Source organism: Anopheles stephensi, chromosome 2, assembly GCF_013141755.1.
Source record: "Anopheles stephensi strain Indian chromosome 2, UCI_ANSTEP_V1.0, whole genome shotgun sequence".
NCBI classification, from domain to species: domain Eukaryota; kingdom Metazoa; phylum Arthropoda; class Insecta; order Diptera; family Culicidae; genus Anopheles; species Anopheles stephensi.
In genome coordinates, this window is record NC_050202.1 from 41,667,223 (window position 1) to 41,684,041 (window position 16,819).

The window sequence follows — 16,819 nt, forward strand, 5'->3', positions numbered from 1 at the left end:
GGCTGTACATCCAAAAGGAAACGCGCTCTAAAGCGCGAAAGTTCTTCTTTTGATGTCGGAGAACCGAGTGCTTGAGCAACAAACCGAGATGGAACAAGATGGAAGTAAAATGATACAGTTGAAATTTGGAGCAGTCGGTTTTAACGATAGACCTTAACGGTGGCATCAATAATAGGGAAGAATAGGAAATTTAAAAAGAGAAAAGTTTATATTGAACCGACACAGAACCGGCCGTCGAGTGGTGTGGGAACAAAATTCATAACAATGTAGACATTTGATCCGTTTCGATTAAATTTCACTGCGTTTTTCGTTACCAACCGGTAGGAACGCAGTGCTGTACTAAGTACTGAAATTTATATTGTAAACTCTTTCAGTATCTTATGATATTATGCGCCATTCTCAGGAATGGAAGTTGTTCTTTTCTAGAAACTGTATTCATATAGTGTTAATTATGAGAAACTTGTGGATAAGGGTATCATCCTCTGCAATTGTAACAGGTTACTAGTTCGTATGGCATGCTTACTGAACAATGCAACAAACATCTGGGATCATCGCAAATATTCGAGTGTTTGCTTTCAACCAAGTTTTTTAGGATATATGTCTGTATTTTCTAGCAATAAACCTAGCTTAATTGCTGCCTTCAGTTCGTTGCAGGCAATAGATTTAAAGATTACCGTTTTTAAACGAATATAAAGTGAGGAATAGATTTCATGGGTTTTAGATGGTGGTGCATATGAATCGCTTACTATAAATAGGCGGCAGGAGCGAATCAAAGTATAACCAAACGAAGCAGATGCTTCATATCGACAGAGGCGCATCTCTCTTTAAACTGGTCGTAAAGTCCTGAAAACCTCGATCTCGGATTCGCTAATGTTTTCGCTTGGACTCTGGGACATATATGCAGGTTTTACCAGTCAAAGGCCTTCAACTTTCATTCTCTCCTAATAAATCCTTACTTCAAGGTTTCGGTTCTCGAAAAACATTATCTCACGACAAAGAATAAAGTCGAAATTGTGATCCTTCTAAAACACAGTTTGTCCGTACTAGGACAAATCTTCAAGAGCTCGTGATTTCCTACTTTATCCTAAAGAGCAGCTTCCCTTTTTCTAAACTCATCGTTCACCTCATCAAATCTAGCTACTTAGTGATGGAACTAATCCCGGTATCTTGTGGAAGGTTGAAAAGGTTCACGTGGAGTGACAAATAAGACAGTCCTGCAGTCTGTAGACAAGAACTTTTTTTTTTCATGGCATGGCACTATTCATGGCATGGCCGTATTGTTGTGGGAATCATTTTCATGAAAGCACAAATATCTACCAATATAAGCCATACTGAATTTAGAGCAACCGTTTAATCACGTTTAATGATCTTCACTGCATATCAACTTGATGACCTAGTAGAGACGTGCCGAGACGCCTGAAGGCAGCTTACCGCGACAGGAACTCACGACAATGTAGGGGTAGTATTTTGGTGCCTTAGATTCATTTGTTTTGCCCCTTCTTCTATGCGTTTCTTTATTTGCTTCGGACTGATTGAATGTTCGAATTGAAGCTTGATTAACTTTTAACGGTATAGTCATCACTCTAAATGAAACAGCTTATGCAGTACAGATGTTAATGATGATCGGGAATGTTGGTAGGTGAACAACTTTACTAAAAGCTCAACTTATCAAACGATTGTAGCTACGTAGATTTAAACTCACAGTACGTTGTGCAGTCGTAGTTATTATATCTCCATCTATCTGCCAAGGAAATTGCACGGGTTTGCCTTGAAAATCCCACCAAGAACGTATTTAACAGTTCAATCAACTTCAAACGACCACTGGAAAAGGAAATCTGCGCCCCATTTACCTTTGCATAAACGCCATCCGACCGAACATTCGTCCAGCATTCGCTGCTTGGCTTGCTGTGCACGATTTCTGCCTGCCACAACTTATGTCCCCCAGTGGAGTAACCTATCTGGTACGGAATTGCATTCCGAGCCCACCGAACACTCACCAGTCGTATCGTGCAATACCTTTTATCCGTTTGGTTTTCCACATCAATCCTATACATCCAACAAACACGATCGAACAGCAGCTTTTCACTTCCGCAAATCACTCGTTCTCCAACACCAAACCACGCACACCGATACGAATTTTACTTTAACACAAGCGGCGCGGGATCTCACACAATAAATAGCAATAAAAAAAACACACTACGAGGCATCTGTTCACCTGTGGAGCACTTAAGAAACCGATTAGTTTTTAACGGGCCACTCCGTGCCCGGTTCCAATCAGGCCGGTACAATAATTTTCGCTTTCCGTTACGTTTACACCTTCAAACCAGGCTCTTGTCGATTCATCGATATCGATTGAACTCCAGCTCCGCAGCTGACCGCAGAATTCGACTTGCTGCTTTCCTGCTTCCCCATCGCTCCGTCGTTTTCCTCCAATATCGAACAAAACCAACCAAAAGGATGTGGGCGACGATGATGGACGTTTCTAATGGGCTTTTCGGTTACGTTCACCACGAATTCGCCAGCTTCGGATGCGGATTGTTAAGATTTTTCAACACAAATCTCTTGCTCGTCCACCTCAGGCCTTCCTCGTCCCAAGTTTGCCTCTGCCATCTGCTAGCCACACCCTTAAAGTAGATATGCTGTGCTCAAAAACGAATCCTTCGAACTGAGGGTGCTGTTGGAGAAAGCTGTTGAAACACCAGACCTCGGCTGGCAACAACACTTTCGCACACTGTTGGCGAAAAACCGCAAGAGTCTTTAGAAAAACAGAACCAGTCGTCTGGAGGAGCAAAGCTTCAACGAATCATTCTTCCCTTAACGTGGTGAATTGGTTCCAAGACATCAAAACAAAAAAATCCCGGGGTGTTCTTTTGTTTCGTCTTCTGCTAGATTTCCGCTTTTTATTCTCCGCTGTACTTTATTTCTGGCGATTGAGGTTCTTTTTTGCGTTGGTTATTGTAGCACTCCACCACCAGCTCTACAATTCACATTGTTTTGCGCCTCCACAGCTTCAGAAGTGTGAAATACTACGGTGTCCCATAAAGCAAACGCAAGGAGGCTTTCGGCTTGTTTTCGTTGAGGATTCCACTCTCGGCCAAAACCACAAACGAACGAACTTTGGAGTGACTGGAGTGAATCGTCTGAAGCAGCTCACAAAACGGTCGATTTCCACCACCAAGACCATCAGTAACACATCCCGAATAACAGGACGCTCTCTTGGTTGGGCCAAATTGTGTTTTTTTGTTTTCTGTTTTGCTCCTGCCCATAACGATAACCAAGAAGTGACAAAACGTGGTACTATTTTCGCTATTGATTGGTTGGAAATTTTCAAAAGCGCCGTTCCAAGCCCCCACAAACCGCAGCTTACACGCCTCCTCCCCACCACCAAACGCAATCTTCCGGGCTTATCTTCGATCGATCGGAGACGCTTTTGGCTAGCGTTGGTACACATCTACACACAGACCAGCGCAGTAATGGAAAAAGGACATTCGGAGAATGCTGAATGATCCTTAACGAGAGAATCATTGTTCCAAGGGCACACGGATACCAACACCCCCAGCCCCCAGCACTCCTTTTTCGGAACTCGCGTCAACCAGGCAAAGCACAAGCTGCTAAATCCGCACTACTTCACAGCATCCTCGAAAAAGGGCTCAAAATGGGGCGGGCGGATGTCGGAGCGAGGACATCTACCCCAACACACACCACAAAATGGGCGCTAAAAACTGAGCGGAAACCGCAAGATGAAGTGCCCAAATGGAAACTGTCAGTTCATTTCCGCTCGCTTGGCACAACCCTGGACCAACCCGCACACTGTCACACGGCGGTTCAGTTCAGACATTGGATGATTGTTTTTTCCCACCTCTTATTTTTCTTCCCCATTTATGTGTGTGTGTGTAGGTGGTAGAAGCTGGTCCCGTTCCGGAAATTTATTGTTTGTTTCCGCGATTCAAGTGTTTTTATTTGCCCCATCAATCGTTTTTCCTGTTACTTTGCCTCTATTTCTCTCTCTCTCTCGCTCTCTTTTTCGGTGCAGTTTTTCCCTGCTTTCCATCTCTTTCCGGTTTCACTGTTTCCCATCCCACCAAATTTCCCACCACCAATGCTAGCCATCACGGGCAGCAGCAGTGCTGGTCGCGCGCCAAAGGATATACGACCAGCCATCGAGGATTATTGGGTTATTGTTTTTCTCCTCCGATAAGCCCTCAGCGAATGCCTTACCGCCCGCGAAAAAACTTCACCTCAAAAGCGGAATTCCGTTCTACAGAACCCCGAACGTGGTGCGGTTTTATCTGCCTCGCCAGTGGTTTGCTATTGTGTCATTTTATTTATTTACTTTTTTGTTATTCCTTTCCTACGAATTCGAATCATTCGATGTGCGGGACACACAGCCACACCATGCTGTCAACCGTTTACCGATAAAAGGGTTCCAAATTTGACGCGTTTGAATATATTAAAAACCCCAACTTTAGCGTGCTCAACAGACCAACCAAAGCACAACAGCTGCAAACGAAGTAGTCAAGAGCGTTCCATCTTGAACCAACGTTTTCTACCAACGGTTCTTGAGAACCGTCCTGTTTACGTTTACTCTTTCGTCAATAATTTTCTCAATATTGAATCAGATTTTTAATTTCCCTGCTGAGCTATTTTCGACTTCGCTAGGAGCGATTCTCATCGGCCACCATTTTGTGCACAGAGAAGCTTGTCTTTTTGCATCATTCCGATTCTTTCCCGGAGATCGCTTTCGTAGTTCAAGTTTCACCGTTTTGTTTTTCCTTTTTTTCCATTAACTTCCATAAACATTTTCCATTCTGTTGAAGTGCTTTCCAGGTGGTAAGCTTTCCATTTGCCACTGTTTTTCCACCAACGCACAAACACACACATATATACGCCAAACGATCGTCCATTGGAATGCGGAAGTAGGCTTTAGGGTGGGAAAAACTTTCCCGTAAACAGTCGCGTACCAGCCAAGCACACACTTGTGCAGCTGCAGCATCGTAATTACGCACGTACGGAAATTACGTCCTCTGCCTGCCTGTGTGTGTTTCCCAGTGAGGTTTTCCTAGCACCACCCGACCCGGTTGAGGTCTTTCACGGTGGCACGGGTTTCGCGGATAACGAGATGAGTGGGAAGATGAGGGCGCGTGATGGCATTCTTCACCCGGGGCTTTTTTTTGTGCCCCAGAGTTTCAAGGGTCATCCACCGAGCGAAGGCTAGTCCGTTCGCGTCCATCTGATTGCCCTTCCCATCCACCATACCGCCCTCTCCCCTTCTATTCACCCACTCATCCACCCATTATATAATACATAATTGAAAACGTCCCATTTCGCATCTGCTTCTGCCGGCTTGAGTCGCGCGCCGACCGTCGAGATGGATTCTTCGGCCGTATCCTGGGCCCGTTATCTCGGCACTAGTGCTACCATTTTGTGCTCATCATCGTCACGCTATTCAGTCGCCAGCTTTCTTTTGTTTTGCGGTATTTTATTCCTGTCATCTTCATTAGACACGCGGTTCTCCCACGACTGGTGCGCCCTTGGTTTTCACAGTTCACTAGCGACCCGTTCTTGTCGCAGTTTGATCGACATTGATGCTTACATGAGCTTGGGGTTTTTCTATATGTTCCCGTGTGTCGTTACTCGCAACAATGTTTCCCTTATTTGCCCGCCCCCTTGTTTGAACACTGGTTTGTAAGTGACACCCTTTTGTTGCGCTTCACACCACGTCCGGTGACGACTATTTCAAGTACAGGACAGGACACACAGAGAGAATGTGGGACTTCGATCGGATTTTTCATCCCAAATCACACGCTATTACATCTTACACAACACTCACACACGCTCAGATACAGACGTACATGCACGCATCAATTCTTGCGAAACGGTGCTAATAAAACCTCCCGAAAGCATAACACTTTCCACCGAGCCATAAATGCGTTTCACGTGCAAAATTCACACCCTTCACCGCAACACCCACCCTTAAATCGGGATTTCTCTTTCGCTGGCCTCTTTCGATTCTCACTTCGTTGTTTGGCTCCAACAGCTACAACAGCAGGCTGAAGGGCTGAAAACTACGCGCACGAAGAAGCGAACCTTCTGGCTTCACGGACGAACGTACCGAATACTTCGAGCGAGCGAGCAGAACGTGTTCGAACGGATTCTGGTCGAACCGACGACTGACTGACTGAGCACGGATGCGCTTGTTACCGCTGGACGGGTGATCTTACGGTCGGGTTTTCCACACTTTGCCCGTACCGCGTACAAGTGTAGAAAATCTGTTCGGGTCACGACAGCGGCATTCGGGATTCGTTTGTCACGGAGACAGGCTGGCTGGCATGATTCCGGCTACGCTACGTGGAGGATTGTTTTTTTTTCCATGAGATTCGGGAAACGGGCACGAATCTGAAAGCTCACGAAGCTACGATAATCACCCGAACGAACGACCAAACGGGATGAACACCTTTCCCATCGATGAACACTGCTCCGATGAACTACGTGCAACTTCACGCGCGTTCAATCGCCTGCGCGTTAGTTCATCTTCGAAAGCTGTTTTCGAAAAGCTCACAGCAAAGTTGGCAGAAGGAGGCACAGGAGGCACATTTTCGACACACTGGGAACAATCAAAACAACACACAGTCAAAGCGCAACACGTAGCTTCAAATCCTCCAGGGATACAGTTGGAACGGGACGGCTGACGCGATGCTGCAGCTGTACGACCATTTTCGAAAATGAACACGCATTGATTGATGTGACGATGCCACACAGTCGGATGTGATGGTTTCGAGCGCGTTGCGTCGCTGGTACCTATTTGCTGATGACTCCCAGCCACTCGGCAACGGTCCAGTTAGAAAACTTCCGGTGGGCGGAAAACCCTCAAGACTGCGTCCTTCGCCCGTGAGGCTTGTTGTTTTCGTCTGACAGCATCATGGTGCGAAAGGAGCGTCGGCCAAGGCAGTTGACGGGTGGCGGGAGAACATTGCGCTCTTTAATGTGGATAAACCAGTTTATGAGTTAAGTACACAGCGGCTTGGACGAGCATGACATGGAGGCGCCCAGTCGCTTGTAAATTTGGCGTTGAACATTCTTGTACAACAGAACAAGTAGATATTTATTTCTCTTTTTTTGAGTATTTTTCCTTTGAATTTAAAAAAAATATGGAAAAATATGAAAACAATTTGTCTTCACCCGTCCTTAAGCAATCATTATTCATTTCATTTCTACTAATAATGTGTGCAGTTAATCGATTTTGTTTGCATCAAGCACCGGAAAATTTAGATTAGAAACATAGGTTGAAAATTAAAATTCCATCAAAAGTTAATCATAACGTAAGGCTCTTTACACGATTAGCTTTCTTCTTTTTCGTGAACTCGGTCAATAGATTGAAATTCGTGTTGAACTTTAAGGAAAGAAATTAAATCAATATAGCTATCCGATGAGTAATATTTAAAAATAGCAATGATTTGTTTGGAGACCAATCGAAAGCATTACTTCTAGCTATTTTTTCTGCTCCAATGCAGTCTATTTTGTCTAGAAATTTAACCGCATTGCGTAAGCAGTTAATAATAAAATCAGAAAAACACAGCCAAATCTCAAAGCTATCTATGTTCCAGTGATAGAAAAAAACAATCTAGTCTAAACATCGACCACCGTGTCAAGTTAAGCGAGAAGTGATAGCGAAAAGATAAAAAAAAACAACTCAACAAATCCAACGACTTAACCACACAAAGTCAGCGAGCTTTGTTTTTCAGCTCGCTAAATCTGAAGTACCATCACCAGCTGCCATCGCAATCGCAACCTAATCCTGGTCAATTTATTCCCGTTCCAGATAGCACACACAAAGCTCTCGGTTTTCCCCTCCATTCTTCATGACTTTGGTCGCGAAAAAGGATAAGGATAAGGGAATTTCTTTACCTCGGTATCCGCTAAGACCGGAAAAGATAATGTGTAGAAGAGAGAGAGTGTGTGTGAGAGAGAGAGAGAGAGAGAGAGAGAGAGAGAGGGAAAAACGCAAACAAAACAACAAACTCATTGATTATTGCTAATGTCAAAACAAAGACTCAAAAACACCAACTCATCGTCATCTTTTCTGCTTTCGTCGTCGTCGTCGTCGTCGCCTTCGTGTTACGGTGGCAACACAAATCCCGTCCAGTGGTCCAGGAAAAAAATAATAAATAAACTTCACAATCCTAACCGACCGGCGGACTTACATACCACGTAAAAAAGCCCCCCGTTCCATATGTACAGACTGATGGTGGTGCTAGGTACATGCTGTAGGAACAAAACCTTCCTGCTCATGTGCCTCGTCACTAGACTGATGATTATCGATCCCTGCAAGCTGATGAAGTGCTACCGTTGCTACCTCTGCTTCTGGCTGCTGTTGCTACTCCAAAAAATATCCTCATCATCCATCATTTCCCTTCAATTGAATAGTGAGGGATCCGGGGCTAGGGCCGATCGAGCCAGCTTTTCTTGCTCCAGGAAAATGTCGACGAAGCTCGGCCATCAGCACTTGAACTCCACCATACACACACACACACACACACATACGGTTACTGTCCGCATTTCATTCACCTACCCCTAATTCAATTCAACTACTACAGTCCACCGCTTTACACTAGACTCATGCACCATCGGTACTCCAACAGTATCCCTCCACGAGTTCGGGCATGCAAACCTCCCTTCTGGATTCTCCAGAACACCACGAAGGACAACGTCCATGAGAAAAGAAGCCATGTCCCGGTCTGTGTGCCAATCGTTTATCTCGTGCCTGGAGGAATCGATCGGTGGGCTGGCGCGCGCAAGAGAAGGTGTAGAAATTCCCACACAAAACAACATCTCACAACAAAAGGGGTTGGTATCCTGCTTCTTCTTCTTCTTCTTCATCTTCTCCATCGCTGAAATAATATTGATAGCACCAATCAAGCGTGTCCCGTCGTCGAACAACCCCATTGGGCGGTGGAACTTGATCGTGATGGTGGGCGAGCAAACCATTACACGAGTGGTGAGGGTGAGCCACCGACCGGCAACCGACCGGAATAAGACAGATGATGATGATGACGGTGATGAAATAGCGAAAATTGCCGCCATGCTAAGCGCACGGATCGCTCCCATCATCGCTGTACGGGAAGGGATGGCGCAAGGGATACCGCAAGCGGACAGCCGTACAAGTTTTGTAACGCGCACAGGACAATCCCACACTGTATGCACCAAGTTCCACGCTGGTCGCTCGGGGAGAAAATCTTCATGTGGCAAATAAAAAATCCTCGCCCGATCGATACAACTGATTACTTAAGAGATTTGGAATGTTTTCTATTTTTCATTCGCAGTTCCCGGGCGTGTACCGCGGAAGCTTTTGAATAGCGGAACGTACGCCACCATTGCTTTCATATGTGTCCTTTCTGCTTTCTGCCCCCGGAACAACACCCGAAAGGGTAAATGTTAAGGGGGTAACGTGAAGCATCGCCCATACTTGTACCGAACAAGATTTGAACGATCGAGATGATGTATGGACCCGCTCTGTCACATGGAAAATCATCCTTCGTCGTCCAGCGTTAGCATGCACGACAATTGCCGGTCCCTTTCCATCCAACAAACGCGCTCGTACCACGAAGCCACACACAAGCCACCTATCTTTGCAGCCAAAATTTGACTCCACCGACCGACGAATCGCTGCACACGAACACCGGCCGCGTTGATGCCGGTGACAATGATGATGATTAATGGATAGTCATTTGTAATAAAATTAAGTCTTCTATTTTAGATCCCGCAACGCCCTTCCAACACCTCGCACCACCTCCTGCTCCTTTGGCGAGGACCGAATCTGCCTAGAACGCATATCAGCGCTCTCCATAGACAACGCGTGGGTAAAGGCACGAAACTTGTTGAGCCCTCTGTGTCCCTGCTTGTGTGTGTTTGTGTGTGACTATGTGTTAGCTTCGAAGCTCCCGATCCATCAGCGGAGCAAATAGATAAGCTCGTCCTTTGAACTGCATTTAGTTCTTGGGAAAGCGATAGCAAGGTTAAATCGATAATTATCACACGGTTTTGCGGGAGGTTAAAGGCCTGCCCCATCGTGTTTGTGCTGTTAATTAGTCTTTGTTATTTTTGTTCGCTTCTGTACGGATTTATCTTGTGAGTGAATGTGAAAAGGAAAGAGACGAAAGGATGAATAAGGGTAAATAATAATTGCTTTTTCATTATTTTTTAATAATTAGCTAAGTAAATTTAAACTGCTGATAGTTTATCCTTGCTACGGGTGAACTGTCCAAACGAGATTGAATACTCTTCATCTTCTTTTTCTTCTTGGCCTGACGACCTCTTAACCCATACCCGGTATTTCTGGCTTACTAGACTTATTGTTACCACGTAGTGGGATAGTCAGTCCTCACTACGAATTGTTGGTCCTGATTGTTGGTTGAATCTCCGGACATACCGCATCAAGACCGGCACCTCAACTGCATCGGGTACCGAACTCTATGCTATGCGGTATAGAGCATATGCTCTCCCTTATGCTCTAACCTGTAAAGTTCTATGTTGAAAAGGAAAATTTACAGATTCGTGTTTATTTTTTTGTCTACTGCTGAGGTCATCTGAACCGCGGATGGGAATCGTCATCATCCAACCCGTCATTTTGTTTGTTTTTTTTCTGGCAAAAGTATCAGCACCATCACATCGTCTATATTTTAGCCTATCAAACAGCCACTGTCCATGGTTTTACGGAGTAGGGTGACCAGTTATGTTCTTACGGCATCTTTAATCCACTGGAGTCTTGTGAGTCAAAGTCTCTACATGATAATGAGATCATAGTACAACTTAAAGACGTCGTCAGTATAATGGATAGTCAGTTGTCCCTTAACATATTAGACCCAGAAGTTTAAGTCAGCTTTGGACAGGGTTCATTTCTAAAATACATATTTGAGTACTGGAACTATACATTTTCTGTGGAGCCTCAGCCTCGTTCTCCACGATATTATTCTATGTTAAAAGCGTTTGTCAAAAACTGAATTAATCTCAAAGGAAGATTGTCAAATCTCCCATCACCTTGGCGCATTTTTGGTGATAGCAAACAGACTTAAAAGTATATCACGATAGTGGTTTTTCAAATTCTCATAAATTTGATTAAAAGCCACAATAAATGTTTCCCATAATGTTAAAATAAAACTTTTAAAAATGTACTACCATTGATCATCCATTTCATACAAATGCACAAAATGAAGTTTTTAAACGATGCTGAGGGACTTTCGGTGGCCGAGGTGACAGAGGCGTCGGTGGTCAAACAACTTAAGGCAACCGGCGCCGGTATTCACACAAATAATAATAATAATAAAAATAATAACACCATGGTTCAAAACCAATCCAGATCGTCTGCCCGACTAACTATTCAGCTAAGAGAAAAATTAACTCACGGAAAGCCAGCACTGGCAGGTTGAGACCTTTCGAGCTTGTAGTGCAAAAAAGTAGTATACGAGTTCAAGAAGCTATTGAATTGTTCACATGTGTAACATTGACTGACAATGAATATATACCTGATACAAACTCGGTCTCTCCAAACATAATCGTCGAGATTTTGCTCGTGCAACCGATCTCTCGTTAGATACCTGGTAATAGATAAAGTCTATCGAGCGCAAACTTCTCACAACTCTTGGAGAATTACAGATAATCAGTGGCAGAGCTAGGCAAGCGATCATAGTCTAAACTTCGTGGAAGTTGATACATGTGTTTATTAAATTAAATATCTTTTAAAAGATTTACTGAAGAGTCAATAATATGGCTGAACAAATCAACAACTCAAGAAACGAGTCAATTTTATTCCCTAAAACTATAAATTTTCAGCCCTTTATCAAAATTATCTAAACTTCAAAAAAACACAAATGAAACCATGATAAAAACTCTTTACTCTAACTCCAAACAGCACTGGACTTAATCTTGACACTCCCGAATCAATATCGTGGAACATGCCGCTGCTCGTTAACACCATTAGCACACTCACGCATAATATCATACCGACAGGCAGGACAATTTTCCAGTAATCGAACAGATTTGCGCCCTAAATCCTAATACCAAAATGCTTCAACTCAACTGGAAGCAAATTTGCCAAGTACAACAATATAACTGTGCCTCAACTTAAACCGCTCGGCTCACGGAGTCCAAATGAATTCCAAGGAAGTACTCTTCACATCCGCCAAGAGGCTGCTGCCGAAATCTTGATGCTGCCGATCGTAGAACAGAAAGTCATCAAATTAAGCTAATGACACAGCTATTATCGTGCCGCTTGGCTTTTCAGCTTCGTGGTCAATGTCTCCGCTTGTGTGTGTGTGTGTGTGTGTGTGTGCCTGAAATGTACTGATGCCTGAAAATTGAAGGAAGAACTAGCATGGGAAAAATCTGTTCCCTTTGTGTGTGTGTGTTTTTTCGGATTCTTTTTATTCGCTTCCATCTGATGCTGAGGAAGCCTCGGGAAGCAGGCGATCGATACGAACGAGAAAAAAAAACTACATGCTAAGTACGAGCCCTCATGTCTGTCAATGTGTTTTTTATACGTACATCATGTGCTGGCAAGAAGGCGCAACATGTTACTACGTTCGGCACTGCCTTCACAGCCTTTCCTTCACGCGGAAGGCCAAGTTTTTACATGGATATGGCGAAAAAAAATTTAACAATACGTATGGAACTTTCATGGATTTTTTTCTCGATTGAATTTATATTTTCTTCCACTCTGTTCGTTAAGCATCAGTTGATCGATATTCGTGTTGAGAAGAGAAAGGCCGTCCTTTCTCACAGTCACATTCCCTTTAATTTTCAGTGCAAAATCTATTTGAAAATGTAGTTTAGTATTTTGAAAACTCAGTGCTATATTTCAAATTCTATATTTACCAGAACAACCCCTATCAAAAGCATCCAATTAGAGCGCACCGCTAAGCTGCGTCAAAATTCTCCAACTAATTTCATAAAACATACAAGCCATTCATTATATTTGATTCACCTTACAAAATCAAAACGATAATTAGCTGGCCCGCTTTAATTAGGGTTTCGTATGAAACATTATGCTCATCAAATCATACCGCTCTAATCAAATCACACGCAGCGGGCACATCATTAGCCAAAGCCAAACAAAACATCATCCGCCATCGGCCGGAAGCTCTCGCCTCCCTGGCTGCCTGCAGCGAATGTTTGGGTAAATTGTTGAAAATAAATCATGGTTTTAGCATGGCCGTAGCAACAACGCAAAAAAACAACCAACCAGCAACAGTACTATTCTCCACCCCGAGCCGAGCCTTTACGGCTGATTTGATTTGGTTCTTGTTTTTCCCCAGGCTTTGCAGCCCCGGCTCAAAGGATATCGGATAGCGCTAGCGATTCATTAATGGAGCAGGCGACCGTAACGCACGCTTTATGGTCACTATTCCTACGTATGTATGTATGCGTGGGGATTTGCGGCCTCGGGAAAACTTGTCAGCACGTTTCGAGTACGTGAACGTCCGTGGTGGCCTGGTGGTTTGCTTCACGCCTAATGTCCACCATGTTTCCCATCTCACAGTGCCAACGTTTTTTCTTCCTTCCTTACACCGAACACACACACACACACACACACTACTCTTTCGGACAAGTAGCGCATCATCATCTTTCCTCTTAGGCTTTTCTGAATACAGCCGCCGCAGAACAACCCGCAAGACGGCTTGAACTGTAATGATAACGAACACGACGACGTGTGTTACTGCACCATTCGACCATCTGCACAGGCAGTAAATCTACGGATCATGGAGCAAATTTATCATTCGGTTCACCAAAGTGCCGAGTGGCTTCCAGTCCTTCCAGCCTTCTTTAACGACTCATCTGTTAGCTTTAGCGGGTAAAAAGAGACTCCCTCTATTTCCTATCAAGTGTCCCTGCTGGAGCTTTTCTTTTGCACCCAGCGTATAGCAATCTAAAATTGGTTAGCCCTACCGTCTATCCTGATTAATGCAGCTCGTTCCTCTCCCACCAGTAACGATGCCTGAAGGATCAAGTTCAAGGTATTGTACGTATTGTTGGGCCCACCGTACGATAGCGGCTAATCGCTTGAGTGGAGCTGAAAACAACAAACAGCAATCCTCCTGCATCGTTGGTACATCTTTTATCGAGCTCAGTAAGTTGGATAGACTTGTTTCCTAGCCGACCTACATGAAAGACACTCGAGCAAACAAGACAAACCCCGTCGGTAATTGCCAATTGTCAACTGCAGAAGCCTTTCAGCTATAGCTCTATAAAGTTCAATCGTTAGTAAGACTTCATTCAGCACAGAACTCCAAAACAACAGTGGGCTTCCTCAATTTTCTTTACCTAAAATTATCAATTATTTTCGTTAAAAGGCGCTTTTCTGTTTTAAGCAAACTTTGAAAATGCATTTTAAAAACTATTGCCACCGGTTAAACTGATCAAACTTTTTCTTGTCACTTATTTCGATTTCCTTTTTCTTCCGGAACATCGTTCGATCAAAAACATCGACCAATCTTTTAGAATCTAGAATTCAATTACGGAAACAATGCCTCCTATCTTCGTCGCAAGCAGATAGGACTCGGGCAAAAGCCTAAGGAAGGCGGATGTATTGCATAAAGCATTGATTCAAATGCAAAATCCCTACACATGTTTCACAAAGCGGAGCTCTCGAAAATGGATTTGCTTGATCGGTGAGGTAAGACAATTGTTTTGCAAAAAAGACCGTGACAAGAGAGACAGATTGTTTAGCTTCCTCCAGGAAAAAGTTCACAGCATCAGAGTAATTGAGACACATGAAATGGAATCTTAAAATATCAATGAATAGCAGCATATAGGCAACTTGAAGTTGGTGATGATGAAACTTCCAAACTTCCTTGAAATATGCCTTAAATTTCCTTCATGAGAGTTCAGTTTCCAGGACTGACTATCATGCTGCGGGTAAAATCGAATCACATAATGCCAAAAATGGCAGGCCAAAACTACTCAAGGTTGTAGTGTTAAAGACAGAAGAAAAACAATTTCCTTGATACAACAGATAAACAAAATTAAAGACTAAGTATGGATTTTCGAATAATCCTCATCACAAAGCACATCGAAGTCGCAAGGAGTCCTGAATATTTTTGCATATTTTTTGTCCACTTCATCAATAGTGCTACGATCCGGAAGACTCCACAGTTTACTGTATTTTTTTGACCATCCGAAAATGACAGTACGCTCAACCAACACTCTAGCAACTAGAAACAGGAACTCCCTCTCTCTCTCTCCAGATGTTTCCACTGAAAGATAATATTGTATCGATAACCGCAGCTCACCGTAACCAGTTTCCTAACCCTTAAAAGCTTTGCCAGCTCCAAAGCGAGCTCCGTACCTGCGATAAGGCTGTGCACGCACCGACCACCGCCTAAAGTTATGCAAAACGTATTCATGTATTCGCTGGTGAACTTTAACCTCTCCGCGACTGATTGGTACGGCAGTGGCATAGAAGGGCCGATTACCCCCTCCCGATATCCCGAAATCGGGATATTCACACAATCGAATCCGGAATCCCTGCACACAACAACACATTTGCCTACGAACTGCAAACAAACGAAGCGGTACGAATATGCGCAATTATTCGACGTACGCGTCCCACATTATCTCCATTCAATGTGCGATGAACGGCATTATCTGCTTCGGAATCAAACTTTCGAAATACTCGAATCAAACTCGAGCCACATGCACTCACACAGAACAGGAACAACAGCACGCTGTGGAACAAAAAAAAACCTTTTCTCTAATAGAATCATATGAAGCCATTGACGCAGTAGTACAACCGCCAGTAAAACTGGTTCCGGCTTTAAACGAACAGGCGAAGCATTCTAAAATCGGCAAACGCCCAACCTAACCACCGAGCCTTCCATTACCCTTTAGTCACTCGTTTAGTATCTGCTCGGGCTAAATCTCAAATCACTTTCAAAAGACGGGTTTTTTGGTGGCTCACACGTTCGCTTAAAGCCATCAGCAAAAGCACTTCCTACATATTTTGAACTGGAAAATTGCTACAATCATGCCACCCGAACCGTGGCGATAGCGGGAGACAGGGCTGTGGGTACGGCGTAAAGAAGTCTTTTTCGCTGTTTACTGTACCGACGACTGACTGCCGGGAACTGCTTGGCGTTCTTGGTCCCGTTCTTCCCGTGGCTCCAAAAATTCCCTTCGTCATCGGATGCCTGCTTCCCTGGTTACCGACACTCCAGATGCTTCAAAATGTCGTTTAGGTATTGCATATAAGAGTGTAAATATATATCTGTATGTATGTGCACGGTATGCATGTATGCGTACTGGCTACTGGTTGGGAGGCATGATTGCTTTCGTGTTTTTTTTTTTTCGTTCCTGGAGCTTCCTCGTGGATCATGGATGAAATGGTGTTTTGGGTAGCGACCAGGGAAAATTGCTCATGTTTTAAGGGAGGTCCTGTATTGTGCGTGAGCCTTCGGACTTTTTTTTTTATTCCAAGCATCCATAACATTCCTTCACTCCTTACTTCGAAAGGCCCACAAAGTGTGATCGCTCGGGCGTTCTAATCCAGTAATAATAACGAGCACAACCGAACAAGTGTGCCAGCTAAATATAGCTAAATTGTGTGTTCAGTGTTCTCACGATTTAACATATTCGTAGAAACATCCTCTTAGCTGATTAAATCTCATCCTAAAGAACTGTTCTTCACAAATGACGCTACTTTCGGGGTTCGCATTTGATTTTTATGAAAACACAAGTTGTCGCAATGTTTCATTTAATAGTAAAGGATTTCTTTGAACCCTTTCAGTATTATTTCTTGCATATATTAAAACTTCTCAAACAATTTTCCTCT

At 43.8% G+C, this 16,819-nt stretch overlaps 1 protein-coding gene across 3 annotated transcripts in view; it reads right to left on the reverse strand.

Moving 5' to 3' along the window:
• The window catches only part of LOC118506342 (dopamine D2-like receptor), a 169,166-nt gene extending 162,965 nt beyond the window's left edge, over positions 1 to 6,201 (reverse strand). For all 3 annotated transcript variants that reach the window (XM_036043327.1, XM_036043326.1, XM_036043325.1), the window contains exon 1: positions 5,972 to 6,201. The gene's annotated coding sequence lies outside the window, so the exon portion shown is untranslated. The remainder of the gene's footprint in view (positions 1 to 5,971) is intronic.
• Between the last annotated feature and the right edge of the window lie 10,618 nt (positions 6,202 to 16,819).